We start from the raw sequence: 20,148 nt of genomic DNA on the forward strand, positions 1-20,148 counted from the left end.
TCAACCGATGGACGTTCCACCTTTTATGCGTGAGTTGGATCTCGAGGCCATGCATGCCCCCGAGTTTCTGGAATATACAAACATAGGTACGTGGTGACGAAATAATATTTTTTTTGTCAGTTTATACGTTCGTTTGAGTAATAAACAGTGTTGTCTTTACCGTACCGGACCGGACCGGACCGGACCGAACCGGACTAGACCGGACCGGACCGGCCGGTTTGACCGAAAAATTGGTGAACCAAACATTAAACCGGTCCGGTCCGTTAATTAAACAGAATAAGGAAACGAACCAGTATGAATCGGTGAAACCGGAAATGAACCGATGAAAACTGGTCTAACCGAGCTGCTGAAAATTAAAATAGCTTAGTAAACTGAAAATGTTAGTAAAGATATGTATATTTTAAATTTTAACTTTAAATTTATTTACTATTTTTTAATTTTGTTGACATAGGCGTTGCCGATGCTGAGGACGGGGAGTTCCGGATTGGAATGGAATACAGCTCTAGAAAGTCGGTCGTCGCAGCAATTAGAAGTTTCACTATTGCCAAAGGAGTTGACTATGAGGTGTATGAGTCTGAGCCACAGACGTTCTATGCAAAATGCAAGATGTACGGGCGTGGATGTGACTGGCTTATTCGAGCTAGCTTGATACGGAGAAAAGGTTGTTGGGAGATACGAAGATACAACGGTAGGCACACGTGCACGGTCGGAGCGATTTCACAAGATCATTCCAAGTTGGACTCAGATACAGTTGCTGATGCTATAAAGCCATTGGTCGAGACGGACCCGTCCATCAAGGTGAAATCTGTAATTGCGGAAGTCCAGTCAAGGTTCAACTATACCATTAGTTACCGAAAGGCTTGGTTGGCAAAGCAGAAGTCCATAGCCAACGTTTTTGGTGGTTGGGAGGATTCTTACCAAGCCTTGCCATGGTGGCTGTCGGTCATGGTGCAGAAGATGCCAGGTTCAGTTGTCCAAATAGAAACACGACCACTGTACAACGGGAATGAGGAGGCGCAAGGTGTAAAAATACTTCATCGTGTATTTTGGAGTTTCAATCCATGCATTAGGGCATTCAGGCATTGCAAGCCCCTGGTTCAGGTTGACGGCACACACCTATACGGAAAATACAAAGGTACACTTCTAGTCGCTGTTGCACAAGATGGGAACCAGAACATTGTGCCTATCGCCTTTGCGTTAGTGGAAGGAGAGACAGCTGATGCGTGGCACTTCTTTCTCAGGAATCTGCGAATGTATGTTGTTAGAAAAGATGGCGTGGGTATGATCTCAGACCGACATGAGTCAATACGGGCAGCAGTAAATCGTTCCGGTGGCGACTGGCAACCTCCAAGAGCATGGTGGATGTTTTGTATAAGACACATCGGCAGTAACTTCTTAAGGGCATTCAAAGTCCCTCACTTGCAAAAGCTTGTTGTCAACATAGGGTATTCAAGAACGGTGGAGGAGTACAATATCAACTATAAGAGGTTGGAAGAGCGAGGCGAGGCATATGCCAGGTGGTGCGATTCCATTGGACTCAGACATTGGGTATTGACATTCGACAAGGGACATCGATGGGGCCATATGACAACGAACCTTGTCGAGTGCATTAACTCACATGACGCACTCTCTGACGTGTGGTGGGAAGTTCGACCCCGCAAAGCATGTCCCATATCTACTGATGCCCTACGTGGATCAGCCGGCACTAACGGTGAAGGGATACCACTAAAATCTGACCAGCCACCCAAACCAGCGTCAGTCCAATGCTGTAGTTGCTGATCTCCGGGTCCGTCGCTGCAGAAGTCAAACCAATCATGACCGGAAGGAATGGTAAGTATGGGATCATGATGCTGAGAGTGGAGGCTGTGCTGGGACTGCTGAGAGTGGTGGCTGCCATGACTGTCGGCCGGTGGCTGTGGTATATAATAAGGAAACGGCTCAAACACTGCATGCTGAGGTGGCTGTGGGGCAGGTGGCTGTGGGGCAGGTGGCTGTGGGACAGGTGGCTGTGGATGATGAGGAACGTACGCCGTCAATCTCAACAGATGTCCGTAGGAGCGCATGTACCAATCCCGGTACTCAGCCGTCGGTAAAAAAATCCCATGTCGGAAGGAGGTGCAGGTCTCGCAGTCGGCTGTGTCGCCTGTTGGCCCACTCCACTATCCATGCCCCATGCAAAACTGTCCAGTCATGAAGCTGCACTCCACGTAGAACAATGCAATGCTGGTCAACTGGAATATCCCTGGGTACCCCCGGAGGAGGTTGTACGTATCCAAACTGACGCATCACTCGGTCCGCAGGGTGCCACTCGACACACTCGAACGACAACAACGGAGCAACGACGTCACACACCTCAAGATGGGGATGCAAGTCGTCGGGGACGATCAACCCGTCATACGGCCGCCACTCAAACTGCCACAGTATTATTGGTATATTAGAACCCTAACGATAATGATTGAAGAAACGATTCAGAAGAAACATAACTATTTACCTCCTGCATGTAGTCTATATCATGCCTGAATGTCTCTACGGTCTTCGATGACCACGCTGTGGTCCGTTCCGAATGACTCCATCTGAAACATAGTTAATTCAAAACATTTAAATAACTCATCATATGTCAAACATCCACCATGAATATAACACATAACTAAAATAAGACTTATTACCTCTTGGCGACTGGTATCTTGGCCGGTGGAAGTGTTTGTCTCGGTACGGGAGCAAGACACGGCATTCGCTCCCATGCCCAAACAAACAACAGGTTCAAAGGGCCATCCATCTCCTTTGTATCATATCGTGATGCACGACATAGTGCTCTGTAAAGATGTGCCAGACATGCTGACCCCCAACTATAAGTATGGATCCGCTCGAAATCGCGAAGCAATGGTAGATATTTCGCATGGGCATATGCAGTCGACTTGTCCGTGAATAGAGTCGATCCTAACAAACAGAAGATCTGACATCTGACGTATCGCCTAATGGACTCCTCAGTGTCCAACAGCTCTGCGTCTCTAATACGTCGAACCCAACCCAGCTTTATATAAGACTTTGCATTCTGACTGACTGATGGCACACGACCGAATACCGCTATGCCCTGACTTTGAACGAAGTCGTTACTACTGTCTGTCCATCCACTGACAGGCTCTCCATCAATGGGTAGACCGAATATATTAGCGACATCCTCTAATGTCACTGTAACCTCACCGATCGGCAACACAAATGTGTGGGTCTCAGGCCTCCACCTTTCAACCAGAACAGCTAACATGGGGTGAAATCCTCTTATGACTCCAATTCTTGAGACGTGGTAGAATCCCGTGGCGCGTAAGTAGTTCTCCACCATCGGATTCCACGTCTGTGGCGGATCCAGTTTACGCACCAACAAATTCCTATTAGTCTGCATCAACAAAGATATCTGTTACATTAATTAAATAATAATCCTTATAAATATATTAATAAACATTCACATATTTATTTTAATATCTTATTTATTAAAATATTCAACATCATAGCTTATATATTTATTTATTTATTTATTAAAAATGTAAATTCCTTATTTATTATAATATTTATTTATTTACGTTAAAAAGTCAGCACATTTTTTTTAATATTCATAACAACAAAAATTACAGAAAAAATTAATTAAAAAATTACATATTATAAAATAAATATTTATAATATTATTAAATATTATTAAAATATTTATAATATTATTTTATTACGTCGGAACGAGTAGTAGTAATAGTAGTACTAAGGTTTATTTTATAAAAATTATTATTATATTTTTAAATAATTATAAAATATTTATAAAATACACACAATAATATTATTATTATTATTCTCATTACAAATATACATATACATAAAAATAGAAATACATAAAAAAATAAATAAACTTTAAACACAGAAAAAAAATTTAAATCTACCAACTTACATAAATGGGATGATCCAAATAGTTGATAATATGCTCTTCTAGCGTCAAATAATTACGTACCATTTTTTTTACACCCTTAAACTAAATTTTTTTTTCTTTCACCGTATAGCTCACTAATATACTCACTATTCCTCTTCAATACTGATCACTATCACTCACACTCTTCTACACGATACACTTCTTTCTTTCTCACCTTCTCTCTTGTTTTATGCTTTCTGTGTGAAGCCATGGGAGGAAAAGAACAATGACTATATATATGCCCATGGAGGAGGACACTTGCGCTGGTTCCCGGAGGAGGGGGGGTTGTCCCCTGCATGCAGGCAGGCTGCACCACGCCCCCTGCATGCTGCGTCAGCAGCATTGGAACTCCGCGGGCGTCATGGGCTTCAAGGCACCACGCCCCCCCCCCCCCCGGTCGTGACTCACCACGCCCCTGGCGTGTTGCCACGTCCCTCGCCAGCTAGGTCACCACGCCCCGGGCGTGTTGCATGGGCGCAAGCCACGTCCCTCTCCGCATAGCCACCACGCCCCCGGCGTGTTGACGGTGACCTCCACCCGTCGGAAATTCTCCTTCATGGCCAATATCCGGCCAAAACACCACCCATACAACCATAAGAAAAATAATTTCTGATAGAATGAAGATGTGTGTTCTATTTATCATCACTCTACTAGTTTTGTTTAATTCCTTAAGTTCTAGCATCAATTATATTTTGTGTCAGAAAAAATGTATTAGAATGTAAAAATTTGATAATTATAATTATACAAAAATATTATTTGTATATCAAAATTAGCTACTAAAATTAGTTACCAATATATTTGTGTATAAATATATGTGTAATTTAATTTATTTTAATATATATTTATATTTTAATATATATTTTATACTGATAACTAATTTTAGTGGCTAATTTTGATATACACGTTGTATAATCGATAATTATAATATACAATGACATATGATTATTGGTAGATGAGAAGGCAAGCACAGAAAAGGAAAGTGAAAATGAAGTTATATAAAAAAAAAATATAACTTTCCTAATTTAAGCTTTCTAAAAAAAGGAAAATATCTTCTTTATTTATACACGTACTTCATAAATAGGTTACAATATAAAAATAAGAATAAAAAATATACACTTGTGCATGTTAATATCAAAGAGAATAACACGCGTTTTCTTAACAATGAACTAAACCTCTCTCATATAATTATGATTATGATGAAGAATTGAAGAGTGATATAACATGACATAATTTTTCTTAACCGCTACACTTGCATTTAATAATGGATATCCAAAGATTCAATAGCAGTAGTTTAACAATGCATCACGCAATGACTCACTACACACTAATCATAACAACTTCGCTTTCCTAAATTCTTTACAACAATTTAATCCATTTTTCTGTGCTGTCTTTTTCCACTTTTTCTTGATTACATTATGTTGCTGCCTCAATGTTCCCACACAAAATAACCTACCACTCCGTCGGTTGTCGCTAAATTTTATTTTTTGGCTTTTGTTGGGGGTTAAAGAGGTAAAAGCAAAAATTTTTTGCTAAGTTTTTTATTTAAAAAAAATAAATTGAAAACAGAACTTTTGAAAATTCTAATATACCAAGTAGTATTACAGACACTGAAGTCTTTAATGGTAACTTTTTCTACTTTATTTTTAACTAATATCATTATATGCTTTTTAATGGTAACTTTTTCTACTTTATTTTTAACTTTTTCTAATTATTATATGTTTGTTTGCTTTTTATGTTGTATATATGCTCTTTTTAATTAAATTTATATAATACAAAATTTTTTATCATTTTATTCATATTTAATGTTTTAATTTTATTTCACACAAAATAAAATTATATATATATATATAAAACAAAATTTTTTATATATTATAATTTTATTTCACATAAAACAAAATTAATTTAAATTTTAATATTATATATATATAACACAAAATTTTTTATCATTGTGTTTATATTTAATATTATAGTTTTATTTCACACAAAAAAAATTATTTAAATTTAATATTATATACATAATTTATATTTAATATTTTTTTTAAGATTCTAATATATCTTTTTTTCTGGATTTAGTACTGTTCATACCCTGGCCCAGCGACAAAGGCCCAGGTCCAAATAAAAGGCCTAATCTGAAGGATTAAGCCTAGCTAAGTACCGACCTTCATGTAAGAAGTCGGTATCAACCACGACTTGCTCTAAAGAAGTCGGACGAGAGATTAGCTGGCAGATGAACACTCATTCAAATGAGTAACCGCCCCTAAAATCTCTCTAACCGCTTCATAAAGCCATATCTTAACCTCCCCAAGATAATGGGGGCGGTTAGCACCCTAAAGATACGGCACTACTCCAACGGTGGTTATTGGCTCACCACTATAAATACACTGACACCCCTCAGGTATCTCTAAGCCCAATACTCTCTAGGCCTGCTCACACTCTTGCTAACTTAGGCATCGGAGTGTCTTTGCAGGTACCACCCCCCATTCACTCGCGAACACAAGTCGGACGGAGTCTCCCGAGCTGCATACTCAGACGGAAACTTCCTCCTTCACACGTTTGGGCCAGCCAACGCCATCCGTTCAATCAATCTCCGGTTACCCACCGTAACATTGGCGCCGTTGCCGGGGACCCGAGAGATCATCCATTGATGGCGGACAGATCCCACGAAGAAGGCCATGCGGAAACAGATTCCGAACAAGAGAATCTGGACACAGGTAATAACAATGTGGACTTAGCCCTCCACCAAGAGGTTAACAATCAGCAGAGAGAGGGCACCTCCGGGGTAAAAAAACCCGAAGGCAAACCCCTCAGACGAGCGCGAATCAGGAAAAGGCGGACCATCCCACGTAACTGAACTAATGGGGTTAGTCCACAGCCGCCTGGAACAGCTAGAACAAGAGCGGGAGCGGCAAAAGGAAATTGAAAGGTACCTAAAAGAGGAGATGGAACGGCGAAAAGAGTTAGAAAGGAAACTCTTAAAGCTAGAATCTTCCCTCAAGAGTCACAACTCCCGCGACGAACAAGAGGAGCCGCTCTTGGGTGAAGAGGATCCTATCAGCGAGGACATAATGAGGGCAAAAGTTCCGAGAAACTTCAAAAGCCCGGATATGGACTTCTACGACGGAACCACGGATCCCAAGCATCACCTAAGCAACTTCAAAAGTCGGATGTACCTAGCTGATGCTTCCGACGCTACGCGATGCAAGGCCTTCCCGACCACTTTATCGAAAGCAGCGATGAAGTGGTTCGACAGCCTTCCCCCAAGATCGATCACCAGCTTTGAAGACCTCTCAAGGAAATTTTTGATGAGGTTCTCAATTCAGAAAGACAAGGTGAAACATGCGCCGAGCCTCCTGGGAATAAAACAGGAGGTCGGAGAATCTTTGCGAGCCTATATGGAAAGGTTCAACAAGGCATGTTTGGAGATCCAAGACTTGCCCACAGAGGCAGTCATAATGGGGCTAGTCAATGGGCTCAGAGAAGGTCCCTTCTCACAGTCCATATCTAAAAGGCACCCCGTTTCTCTAAGTGATGTACAAGAGAGAGCTGAAAAGTACATCAATATGGAAGAAAACGCCAAGTTAAGAGACCTGAGTTGGCGACCTGGACCTCTTCCCTCAACTAAAGAAAGGGAAAGGGAAGCCAAGAAAAAGGAAGAACTCGGTCTCGAGAGGCCAAGGAAATATCACTCTTATACTCCCCTGAAAGTTTCTATAGTGGATGTATACAGAGAGATTTGCAACACTGAAAGACTGCCACCCCCTAGACCCATTAAAAATAAAAAAGGGGGGAGCCGCAGCGACTACTGCGAGTACCATAAAATATACGGTCACTCCACTAACGACTGTTACGACCTCAAGAATGTGATAGAAAAGCTGGCTAGAGAAGGTCGGCTTGATAGATATCTCATAGAAAGGTCGGACAGTCACAGAAAGAGAAAGCGAGATGATATGGATAGAAGAGACCCACCACCGCAGACCCCAGAGAGACATATCCATATGATCTCAGGAGGATTTGCGGGAGGGGGACTCACCAAATCCTCTCGCAAAAGACATCTCAAAAAAGTCTACCAGGTCGGGGAAGAGTCACCCGACCTTCCTACCATTTCATTCACAAAAGAAGATGGGCAAGGGATAATCCCTGGACACGATGATCCAGTGGTAATAACTATGATCCTAGCAAATGCCCATCTCCACAGAACCCTAGTAGACCAAGGAAGCTCGGCGGACATTCTCTTCAAGCCTGCTTTCGACAAGCTAGGGTTAGATGAGAAAGAATTAAGAGCCTACCCCGAAACCCTATATGGATTAGGGGACACGCCAATAAAACCACTAGGATTTTTACCCCTTCACACTACTTTTGGAAAAGGGGAAAAATCAAAGACTCTGAGCATAGACTTCATAGTCATCGATGTGGGGTCAGCATATAATGCCTTAATCGGCAGAACTACCCTTAATCGGCTCGGAGCAGTGGTATCTACCCCTCACCTCTGCATGAAATTCCCGACCTCAGCGGGAATAACAACGGTAAGGGGAGATCAAAAGCTAGCAAGGAAGTGCTACAATGAAAGCCTAAACCTAAGGGGTAAGGGCAGAGAAGTTAACACAATAGAGCTCGGCGGTGCAAAGGCCAGAGAAGAGCTGCGACCACAATCGGGAGGAAAAATCGAGGAGATACAGGTTGGTGAGGAGGAAGGGAAAAACACTCATATAGGAGCCAACCTAGGGGAAACTCTAAAACAAGGGTTGACCAAGCTCCTAAGAGATAATTCCGACCTCTTCGCCTGGAAGGCCTCCGACATGCCTGGGATTGACCCCGAGCTCATGTCCCACAAGCTCTCGGTTTATCCAGGATCCTGACCTGTACAGCAAAGAAGACGCAAGCTCGGCCCTGAACGAACCCTAATAGTGGAAGAGCAAGTACAGGCGCTCCTGGAAGCCGGCTTCATCAGAGAGGTCAAGTACCCAACATGGCTAGCCAATGTAGTGCTAGTCAAAAAATAGAATGGTAAATGGAGAATGTGCGTCGACTATACCGACCTAAATAAGGCATGTCCTAAGGACCCTTATCCCCTACCAAGTATTGATACCCTAGTGGACTCCAGCTCGGGATACCAATACTTGTCATTCATGGACGCCTACTCGGGATATAATCAAATTCCGATGTATGAGCCCGACCAGGAGAAAACATCATTCATCACACCCCGAGCTAACTATTGCTACGTGGTCATGCCATTCGGATTAAAGAATGCAGGGGCCACATATCAAAGGTTGATGAATAAAGTGTTTTCCTCTCACCTGGGGACCCTGATGGAAGTATAGATCGACGACATGCTAGTAAAAACCAAGAAAGAAGTCGACCTCTTATCCGACCTCTCACAAGTCTTTGACACCATAAGGCTGCATGGGATGAGACTAAATCCGGCAAAATGCGCCTTCGCGGTGGAGGCAGGAAAATTTCTAGGATTTATGCTAACACAAAGAGGGATTGAGGCCAATCCCGATAAATGTAGAGCCATCCTAGAAATGAAAAGTCCGACTTGTTTGAGAGAAGTCCAGCAGCTCAATGGCCGACTTGCAGCCTTCTCCAGATTCTTGGCAGGATCGGCACTAAAATCCCTTCCATTATTCTCCTTATTAAGAAAGGGATGCCAGTTCGAATGGACTCCTGAATGCGAGGAGGCATTCCAGGAGTTCAAAAAGTTTTTAAGCCAACCTCCTATTCTAACCCGACCAATACCGGGGAAAGACCTCATTCTATACCTATCAGTGGCAAACAGGGCTGTCTCGTCAGCTCTGATAAAAGAAGATGAGGTCGGACAACACCCGGTCTACTTTATCAGTAAGGTCTTACAAGGCCCTGAACTAAGGTATCACAAATTAGAAAAGTTTGCCTACTCCTTAGTGATAGCCTCACGAAGGCTACGACCTTACTTTCAGGCTCACACAATAAGAGTCCGCACAAACCAACCCATGAAGCAAATCCTCCAAAAGACGGATGTTGCAGGGAGAATGGTTCAATGGGCAATAGAGCTCTCCAAATTCGATCTGAGATATGAAACTCGGACAGCAATTAAAGCTCAATGCCTCGCCGACTTCATAGCAGAATACGCAGGGGACCAAGAGGAAAAGCCGACTACATGGGAACTCTATGTAGACGGATCCTCCAACAAAACGGGAAGCGGCGCAGGCATAATATTGGTAGATGAAAGAGGAACCCAGATAGAGGTTTCTCTAAAATTTGAATTCCCAGCCTCAAATAATCAGGTAGAATATGAAGCCTTGATTGCTGGGCTAAAATTAGGAGAAGAAGTCAGTGCCACAAAAGTGATGATATACAGCGACTCGCAAGTAGTGACCTCCCAAATAAGTGGAGAGTATCAGGCAAAGAACCCAAACATGAAGAGGTACTTGGAAAAAACTTTGGAATACCTTGGGCACTTTGCAGAAACCGAGGTAAAACACATAACTCGGGATCTGAACAGCAGAGCAGACGCCCTATCAAGTTAGCAAGTACCAAACCAGGAGGGAACAATAGAAGCCTGATCCAAGAAACCCTCCAGGAACCCTCAGTAATAAAAGATAAACAACAGGTACTTGAGGTAGTCGGTTTAAACCTCGGATGGATGAATCCCTTAGTCGAATACTTGAAATTCGACATCCTCCCTAAGGAGGAAAAAGAAGCCAAAAGGATCCGAAGGGAAGCACAGCATTACACTTTGGTGAGAAATGTCCTTTACCGAAGAGGGATATCGACACCATTGTTAAAGTGCGTACCGACCTCAAGAATCACCGAGGTATTGGAGGAAGTACATAGTGGGATCTGCGGAAACCATCTCGGAGCAAGGTCGCTCGCCAAGAAAGTAATCCGAGCAGGGTTCTATTGGCTGACCTTGCAGAAAGATGCCACAGAATTTGTGAAAAAGTGTCAACCATGTCAAATGCATGCAAATTTCCACGTGGCTCCACCAGAAGAGCTTATCAGTATCACTTCTCCATGGCCTTTTGCAAAATGGGGAATGGATTTGTTAGGTCCTTTTCCTCAAGCACCTGGACAAGTTAAATACCTGATCGTGGGAATAGATTATTTCACAAAGTGGATAGAAGCAGAACCCTTGGCCACCATCACCGCTCAAAGAAGTCGGAGATTCCTCTACAAAAATATCATCACAAGATATGGGATACCTTACTCTATCACTACGGATAATGGAACCCAATTCACCGATGCTACCTTCAAAAGCTTAGTAGCCAGTATGAAAATCAAGCATCAGTTCACCTCAGTGGAGCACCCACAAGCAAATGGGCAAGCCGAGGCAGCCAACAAAGTCATATTGGCAGGACTAAAGAAGAGACTACAGGAAGCAAAGGGAGCTTGGGCTGAAGAGCTCCCTCAAGTGCTATGGGCTTATAGGACAACCACCCAATCCGCCACAGGAGAAACACCTTTCCGACTAGTCTATGGCGTGGAAGCCATGATTCCAATAGAAATCAATGAGCAAAGCCCAAGGGTAATTCTCCATGACGAGGTCGGAAATATACAGGGACACAAAGAAGAGCTCGACTTGCTCCCCGAAGTCCGAGAAGGTGCCCAGATAAGAGAAGCTGCGTTGAAGCAAAGGATGACTACAAGGTACAACAAAAAAGTCATTCGAAGAACATTTGCTCCAAATGATTTGGTCTTAATCAGAAACGACATTGGAGTCAACAAATCGGGAGAAGGAAAGCTCGCCGCAAATTGGAAGGGACCATACAAAGTCAATGAAGTTTTAGGAAAAGGTTATTATAAAGTAACCGACCTGAACGGCACTGAGCTACCAAGGTCGTGGCATGCTTGCAACATGAAAAGGTACTACAGTTAAAAGCAAACTCTACTCCCTGATGTACTCTTTTCCCAACTTCATGATTTTTTCCCAAAAGGGTTTTTTCTGGAGAAGGGTTTTTAACGAGGCATCATAGTAGAGACTAAGGGAAAAATAGGCTATCAAGACCCTTAGTAGCAAAAGAAGGTACCTCCCCAATTAATAAAGATCTTTTTCATTCACAATATCTCTTATAATATCCTTCTTTATTTTTCTAAGTCTTTCTACGAAACGCGCCGACTTAAGCTCGACAAAGCGTGAAAATCCCATGAACCGACCTAGATGGTCGTCAGGATAAAACGACGAGGTACAAGTCGGTGTAAAGAGGTTATATGAGTCGATCGTAAAAACTCGGGAACAAATCTGACTCATAAGTCGGAACAATATTCCGAGTAGGAAAGCTCGGGAACACTCCGATCTATAAATCAGAGTGTAGAACCGAGTAGAAGAAAAACGCATCGCAAAAATAACCTAAGTCATAAGAACTCGCTAAAACAAAAGTTGAGTATGAGGGATAACAAAAAGAGATAGGAAAACCTAGGAAGAAGTTTAAAGGATGTCCCGAAAGTCCTTAAACGAAAAGCTCCGAAAAACAAACAAGCCAAAAAGAAAGGTTTTCAAGAAAAAGTCAAGGGGAATTCAGAAAATTAGAAAAGCATACACGCACAAGGTAACTTAAACCCTTATCCAAAAAAGGGTATTTATTTTGTTAATCTAAACCCTTATTCAAAAAGGGCACTTGCCGAAATATTTTGTTAACGGCCTTAAAAGGCCAAAAGAAATTGTTCAAGCATCACCAAACAACATGTAAATAAGTTTAAAAAAGGGGGGGACTCACAGGCCGAGCCCCCATATAGCCATAAAAAAATAAGTTATTTCTGCAGAGGAGTAGACGGATCACCACCACCAGGACCAGGAAGAGAAGCTGAAGAGGAAGTCGGAGGAACAACTGAAGAACTCGGAGCATCTTTGGAACGAGGAGGAGACTCAATAATCCTCTGCCCCCGAGTCTTCAATTCTGACTCGGAAACAACCTCGGGGACAGGAGGATCCACGATAGCACCATCAATAACGACTTTATCAGGATGTAAAGGAGAAAGGTCCAAGTCGGGAGCGATAACTCTGACTTGCTCCAGGAAAATTCTCCAAGACTCCTCGGCACCATCAGCAATAGAGTCCTCCAACTCGGCGTACGCATTCCGAGAATTCAGCAAATCCTTCCTCACAGCCACAAGATCTTGAAATAAACTTTGGTAACTATCCTGTGCTGTCTTTCTCAAATTTGCCTCCATAGTACATTGGGCCCGCAGCTTACTCTCCTTCTCCCGAAGGCTATCCCTCTCCTCCCTCAACTTAGCCACCTCCTCCCTTAACTCCCTCTCTTGGTCTTGGAAAGCAAGAAGCCTCCCCTCCAACTCCTCAACCTTCGAGGTTGCCCCCAAAGAGCTGAGGGGAGTCTTCTCAAAAAGGTCCAAAAGCTTGCCACAAACACCTGCTGCCCTAAAACTCTCCTCGGCCATGGTGGTGAGGTGGTTTCGAACAGAAACATCATCCAACTTATATAAGGATAGACGTTCTTTCGGACGAATGCAAGAGCATCCGCCTTAACCCCACCATCAAAAGAAGAGCCAGACTCTAAAGTCTTGCGCTTCTTCTTCTCTGGCTCGGGAAGAAGTTGGGCAGAAGGGAGTGGCTGAGACAAAGTTGAAGAGGAAATTATAATGGGCTGAGAGGGAGTGCCCACGTTCTTAGGAGGAGGAGGAGGAGGAGGAGGAGGAGAGGCGATCGCCCTGGCACCACCAGACCTGGCCCGGGACTTTGCCTTAGCCTCCTGAACTCTTTGGTAAGATTCCTGAGCATTCTTCCTTGCCATATCTACAAGAGAAACAACTAGCAAAAGTTACAAGTCGGTAAAACTCAAACCGGCAGAAACAAGTCGGAAATGAGGGATGCATGCACTACCTAGTTGTGACCGAATAAAGGTCGGCGTCCCCTGGAAAAATTTCCTCGTATCTAAATACGGGGCCCTCCCCCACGCTTCTCGGAAAAACCCCACAATGGCCGCCTCCACCTCGTCAAGGTCATCTAGACCATACTTCTCACAAGGGGAGGCCGCCAACCAATAAAGGGGAAAGCGATGGGAGGAATGCTCATCCAGGAAAAAGGGGTGGTGACCCTCTACGGCTTGCACTTTGAAGAAATAATTTTTGAAATCATGAAAGGATTCGTCAAAGAGGGTGAAAATTCTCCGACCTTGTATGGCTCGGAAAGACACCCATTGTTGTTTGTTATTTAGCCCACTAAAGGGCTTAGTCATATGAAAGAGATAAAAGAAAATCCTCAAAGAGGTTGGAAAGTCCAAAGCGTGGCTAACAAACTGATAGATTTTCAGAAAACCCCAAGAATTAGGGTGAAGTTGGGTAGGAGCAACTCGACAGTAGTGCAAGACAGATATTTCAAAATCCGAAAAAGGAAGGAAAACACCCAAGCGGGTGATCATACATTCGTACATAAAGAAAAAATGAGGAGCCGCCTCATCGGCCCTCCCAAAACAAACCCGGTCTTCCGGACCCGGGACTATCAACTCATATTTTGGCTCGTCCTCCTCCGAAGTACAAAGCCTGTGATGAGTACGAAGATGAGTGATAAACTCAGCATCGACCAAGGGTTCCTCCCCAAGAACAGTGCATCAACCCACTGAGAAAGAACATCTACAGAGGCCATTTTTCTTTATATAATGAAAGGTGACAGAAACCTACAAAAAGAAAAAAGAAAAAGAAAATCAAAAAACACGGTCCCTAAAGGGGAGAGATGCGAAACCAAAATCTACAGACCAACCTATCCACCCACAAAAACCAAAAGCATGCAAACATAAGACATGACATGAAAGAAGCGAAGCTAACCTTTATCCGAGAAGTGAAGGTTGGAAAAAGCAGAAATCTTCAAGCACAAGAATACAGCACAAACAAGGAGAGAAGAAGTTTGAAAGATTGCAGAAACGGAAAAAGGAAAGAGAGGGAAAGTATTTATAAACATACTAAGGGGCATAATGGTAAAAGCGGAGCAGTCATTAATGAGATTGCACCGTTACCAAAGCCCTCAATCCCTAAATGCTTCCCCAATGGACACGACGCTTGAATTGACGTAACTGTCAGAAACAAAAGGTCGCGAAAATCACGTCGGTTTCTAAGACCCATGTTTCCTCCAAGTAAGTCGACTATGAACCCGAGTTAAATACTTGAACCCAAGCTCTAAAGAGACTTTGGGCTCAAGTAGGGGCACTGTTCATACCCTGGCCCAGCGACAAAGGCCCAGGTCCAAATAAAAGGCCTAATCTGAAGGATTAAGCCTAGCTAAGTACCGACCTTCATGTAAGAAGTCGGTATCAACCACGACTTGCTCTAAAGAAGTCGGACGAGAGATTAGCTGGCAGATGAACACTCATTCAAATGAGTAACCGCCCTTAAAATCTCTCTAACCGCTTCATAAAGCCATATCTTAACCTTCCCAAGATAATGGGGGCGGTTAGCACCCTAAAGATACGGCACTACTCCAACGGTGGTTATTGGCTCACCACTATAAATACACTGACACCCCTCAGGTATCTCTAAGCCCAATACTCTCTAGACCTGCTCACACTCTTGCTAACTTAGGCATCGGAGTGTCTTTGCAGGTACCACCCCCCATTCACTCGCGAACACAAGTCGGACGGAGTCTCCCGAGCTGCATACTCAAACGGAAACTTCCTCCTTCACACGTTTGGGCCAGCCAACGCCATCCGTTCAATCAATCTCCGGTTACCCACCGTAACAAGTACATTAATTTTTAATTTATTTTTATGTATTATTTATTTTAATTCTAAAGTCTAATAATTTTTTTTTGTACAGATATGTTGTTTTTAATATTTATATACTATTTTTTTATTTTAAACTTCACTCCAATATCTGAGATTTACAAAAAAAATTTTAAAACTTGTAAAAAAATGATTAACCTAATTAACAGGTTGTCTTTTTAAATCTAAACTATTTAAATAAAATATAATAAATAAAGAATTCAGATTTAATGAATTCACAAAGTGTGCAGCACTCTATACTTAGCAAGGAGCATTTAAGAATGAACCTTAGATACCTAACTGAAAAAAAAATCAACGCATAAAATTATACGAACTTGTTTCTTAAAAATACTTAAAAATATTTGTAGCAAGTAATAACATTATATTTGTAAGACGAAATAGTATTTTAAAAAATTTTATCATTTCAATAAAAGTTTTAAAGTACTCATTACTCATTAGTCGATTTTAATAATTTTTTATTAGATTTGCTTGAAGATTTGGTTTATAGGTGCTTTTAAATTTTATTTATTGATAAGTGAATTAACAAATATAAAATAATAATTGACTTTATCAATAACATGTTTTTTGGGTTTAGTTTGGTCAATTTTTTTGTTTTTTTTGGAAGGTGATTTAGCTAAGAATAGCTAGGCCTGTTACTTGACATTTGAAAAATAAATCAACCAAGATTGGACACAATTAAATGACATACATCAACAATATCAATCATAATAGTAGAAAATTCTCCCTAGGAAAAAACCTGCACTGCACTTAACATGTTTCACTTTGCTCCTTTGTGCGAACAAAGATACAACTAATAGTCACTTTCTTTCTTCAGTTTTTGTTTTCTCTTTGGCCAGAAGTTTAAACTATCACTTTTGAATTTTTTTCAAAAAAAAAATGTTTTTTCCCCTGAATATTAGAGGTAGCATTTGTTTTCGGGGCAGTATACGGAGACATGGACAACACTTGTTTAAAAAGTGTTTGAAAGTAAAGACATAGACAGTGAACATATTGTCTCCGAAACAGTTTTTGATACTTTTGTATTCACTCTTTCACGAAGGACAATGATAGACACGGAATTTGGAAGAGTGGAGACGGACAATTTTATAAATTTTGTTTTCCTTTTTTTCCACTATTACCCCTTCTTATTTTTCCTGCGTTGTTCAAAGATACTTTTTTCTTCCTGTTCTTTTTCTATCTCTTTCTTTTTCAAGTACTCTCTCCTTTCTATAGAATTTTTTATTGGGGGTAGATAATTCTTTTCTTTTTAACGTTTTACTTTAATACCATTTTAACCTTATATTATATTATTTAATTTGTAATAAAAATAATAACAAAAATAATTAATCTTAAAACTTTTGAAAGATAAATATTATCAAAAGTAAAATTGATCTTTTAAAATGCTAAAAAATAATTTATAAATTGTAATTGATTTTATATAATTTTAAAAAAATCAGTTTTTATAAAGAAAAATCAGTTTTTAGATAAAAAAAATTAGTTTTTTTTAAATAAAAATAGATTTTTATATGCAAAAACTAATTGTTTTTTCATGTAAAAAAGGATTTTTTTTAAAATTAATTTTTTATTTAAAATTAATTTAGCTTATTAACTTAAACAAAATTTTTTTATTAATCAAACTCAACTTTATTTTTTTTATTAATCTTAACCATATGTATTTCTATATATTAATAATAAATTTTAAAATAAAATAATTATATTTATAAATTTTATTTTAATATAAATACTAATATATTTTTTTATTAAAATTTTTTGCCTTTTCAAATATTTTTTTCAAGTTCCGTCTGTACTCCTACATACTCTCATTTTTTATTAAATTAATTTGTATTGATGTAGAAAATTTAGAATCACAGGACTATTTTAGTCATTTCATATAATATTTTAGTCTTGTCCATGTATATCCAAACATAATACTAGATAATACATTAGTGTCTTGTCCATCGTATTCAAACACAATACACAAAAAGTAATTTTTAATGTCTCCATCCTATTGTCTCCGTATCAGTATGATGTTCTGTCCTGTCTCTAAAAACAAACGCAGCCTTATAGTTGTAACACTAAACTAAACTTTTGGTGCGGAATAATGAACTTTCTTGGTGCGGAATGGATATAGAGTTCGAAGTGAATTCGCTTCTATCTTCAATGATTGAGCAGCGGGATAACAAATTGACACATCTAAATAATCATCAATTTGTCAAAAATAATAAGAACAGAATCACCAATAATATTAATAAATAAATAAATTGAACATATATCTATAAGAATACATGATAGGAATACAAAAGTTTGGTATTCAATTCTCTTTTTTTATTTTATCTCTATTTTTATATTTTAAAACTACCTAGTCAATTTCGTATGTATTCACGTTCTATAAATGCTGCTTCGACCCGCGAAAAAATTATGTAACTGCTTTACTTTCAACCGTCAAACAAATTTAAAAAAATTGCTCACTCTCAATAAGATTATAAAAATGACTCCACTTACAAAATAGTTTAAATAAGATAATTTTTTTAATTAAATGTACAAAAAAATAATTTTTTTCTATAAATTGTTACCATACTATTTTAATGTACTCTTATACTTATACAATATATAATAATAATGGATGTCTAAATTTAAGTTCTAATATTATTCTTAAAGAGAGGTTTATTATTAAAAAAAATTCTTTTGTCAACTACGTTAAATAAAAAAAATTATATCCATTTTTTCACCATAACTTCATTAAGAATTTAAGATATTCCTATTGGATGTAAATTATTATTACAATTTTTTTATTAGAATATGTTTTTAAAGAATAGAAAGTTCAACAAGGATAATTTTTAAAAAAATAAATTAACATGGAATAATTTTTCTCTTGAAGTTATTAACGTACTCTTTTAATATACTCGAAGTACCTACACAATATATAATATCACCTGAGTTTTCACCCACAATCCCGCTACTTTACCAACAATAATATTTCTGTCAACTTCTGCCAACTTTTATTTATAACGGTATTTAATGGAAGTGTCTTTGTGGATGAGTCTAATAAAAATATTTTTTTATGGCTATATCTAATGGAAGTGTCTTTATAAATGTATTTTCTGAATATGTCTCTTTATACATGTGTTTAAAATATAATAAATAATTATTATTGATAATAAGTTGATAGATAATATATTGGTATCCTATACTTTTCCTTTCACCTAATATCAATTAGCGTTTAAATTTAAATTCCAATATTGTTATTAATAAGAGATGTTTATTAATTTTTCAAAAGATTTACACACAATAATTTTTGTGTCAATCTATCATAATTTATTTTGCATATAATATTCATTCATCTAAATTCGTAGAGTGCCTTAAAAAAATTACATTTAAGTAATTTTTTATCTTTTAACTATTTTATATTTTGGAATTGAAAATTTTGTATTTTTATTTTTATTCAAAATTTATTTTTGTATTTTATTTTAATTCTGTTAATCAAAACTATGAATATGAATTTTAATTTTAAATTTTTAGAATAAATAAAAAGATGAGACCTTTTTTATAAATTAAATTATTAAAAAACTTACTTGTTATAGAAAGAGTTAAGTGTATTTTTTTATTATATGAATACATATAATTCACTCTTGAATGTAATCAAAATAAATATAAATTTATTCAATTTTTAAAAATTTACATTAATTATTAAAATTATGATATAATGAATGTATTTCTATAAAAACATAAAATTTCATAAATTTTTTTTTTTAGGAAAAAACATGACTTAATAAATATAAAGTCTAATTTAAACAAAAATAAATAAGTAAAATAAATAACAAAAAATAACATAAAATTGAACTCTTTTGTTATTTAGTATAAAAATAAATATAATAAAATAAATCATTATGCTCATATATAATGGCATAAAATTTGACATTATTCTTTTTTAAAATTATTTATTTTTTTAGTTTTTATCCTTGTTTTTGTTCTTTATTTTAATTTTGTTAAACAAAAAATACTAATATTATTTAGCTTTAGTTTTTAAATTTTATCATAAATGAAAATATATGAATTTGTGTGTATTAAATAATAAAAAAATACTTATGACAAGAAAGGTTAAGTTTACTCCTTCGATATCTTTATAGGAGTGTAAATGATTTACACAAGTATTCCAAGACTTTTTTTTTAAGTAGTATTTACTGAGTGTAATAATTATGAATTAATATATGGTAATAACTAATTGCAATTAAAGAGAAGGTAGAAGAAGAAGAAAAAAGAACAAGCCAATATAAAAAGTGGCGGTGAGTCAATGATAAATATGTAAATAATAACCGTAAATAAAAAGAATAATGAAAACAAAAATTAAAAATTCTAAAAGAATAATAAAACTAAAGATAATTTAAAATGTTGAATATAAAATTATTATAAATAAAAATTTTTTAGCCATTAAAATTATGTAAAAGAAAATAGTAATTTAAATATAAATTTTTATATTTACTTTAGATTAAATAAAATTAAAAAATAAATAAATTT

The sequence above is a fragment of the Arachis hypogaea genome, chromosome 4 (genome assembly GCF_003086295.3).
Source record: "Arachis hypogaea cultivar Tifrunner chromosome 4, arahy.Tifrunner.gnm2.J5K5, whole genome shotgun sequence".
In the NCBI taxonomy this organism is placed as follows: domain Eukaryota; kingdom Viridiplantae; phylum Streptophyta; class Magnoliopsida; order Fabales; family Fabaceae; genus Arachis; species Arachis hypogaea.